Below are 1,636 nucleotides of genomic sequence, written 5' to 3'. Positions count from 1 at the left end.
GCTGCAATAAACATTCTGATACAAATATCTTTGTTGTAATGTGATTTTTGGTCATCTGGGAATATACCTAATAAAGGAATTGCAGGGTCAAACGGCAGGTCTATTTTTAGTTCTCTAAGTGTTCTCCAGATGTCTTTCCAAAAGGAACGTATTCAGACTTTTTAACTGAAATCTTCCAGGCCAGAAGAGCATGGTCATCTACCTTAAACATTCTTTCTTTCCTTTTTTTGCAGTTTTTGGCAGGAGCCAGGTTTGAACCCGCCACCTCTAGTGTATGGGACTGGCATACCTTAAACATTCTTAAACAAAACAATTTTCAGCCCAGAATTCTATATTCCTAAACTAAGCTTCAAAATTGATGGAGAAATAAAATCTTCTGTGGATATAAAACGACTGGGGAAATTCACCACCGTAAGACCAGATCTACAGGAAATACTTAGACCTGTTCTCAACACTGATAACCATAATGGACCACCAGCAAGTAAACATCCAGAAGCTAAAGGTCAAAATTTAGCTGCCACAATAGCACGTGGATAAAACTGCAAAATGAACTTTCACAAAATAAGATGAATAGAACTCCACCACACTTATCAATTCTCTCAATAAATGTCAATGGACTGAATTCACCACTGAAGAAGCACAGGTTAGCTGATTGGATAAAAAAGCACAAGCCATCTATATGCTGTCTCCAGGAGAAACAGCTAGCTTTGAAGGACAAATCAAGACTCAAGGTTAAGGGATGGAAAACAGTATTTCAAGCAAACAGGAATCAGAAGAAAGAATCAATCTTATTTTCAGATACAAGTGGATGTAAAGCAAGTAAAATTAAGAAATACAGAGATGGACACTTTATACCAGTCAAACGAAGAATACAACAAGGTGACATTTTGATTTTAAATAATTATGCACCCAACTTAAATGTTGCTAGATTTATGAAACAGACCTTGATGATCTGAGCAATGTGATATTCCATAACACCATAATACTTGGGGACTTTAACACCCCTCTGACAGAACTGGATAGATCCTCTAAACAGAAACTAAACAAAGGACTTAAATGTGACCCTAGAAAAAAGTCATCAATAGACATATACAGAACACACAATCACAAAGCTAAGGAACATACATTTTTTCTCATCAGCCCGTGGTACATACTTCAAAATTGACCACATCCTAGGATACTAATCAAATCTCAGCAAAATTGAAAGAATAGAGATTATGCCTTGTATCCTATCAGACCACAAGGCAATAAAGGTGGAATTCAACTCCAACAAAAACATTCATTCCTACACAAAGACTTAAACAAGCTTATAATGATTGATAGTTGGGTTCAGGAAGAGATAAAAGAGGAAATTGTTAAATTCTTCAAATAATGAAAAGACAAATTACCAAAACCTGTGAGATATAGCAAAAGTAACCTTAGGAAGGAAATTTATCGCATTAGATGCCTACATTTGAAACACAGGAAAAGTGCATCAACAAACTCATGAACCATCTTATGGAACTGGAAAAAGAAGAACAAGCTAATCCTAAACCTAGAAGAAGAAAAGAAATAACATAAACTAAATCACATTAGTGAAATTTAAAACAAAAGAATCATTCAGAAAACTAATAAAACAAAAAGTTAGTTTTCAAAA

The sequence above is a fragment of the Otolemur garnettii genome, unplaced genomic scaffold (assembly GCF_000181295.1).
Source record: "Otolemur garnettii isolate 467f Iridium unplaced genomic scaffold, OtoGar3 scaffold00173, whole genome shotgun sequence".
Classification (NCBI taxonomy): domain Eukaryota; kingdom Metazoa; phylum Chordata; class Mammalia; order Primates; family Galagidae; genus Otolemur; species Otolemur garnettii.
This window is presented reverse-complemented; position numbering follows the sequence as displayed.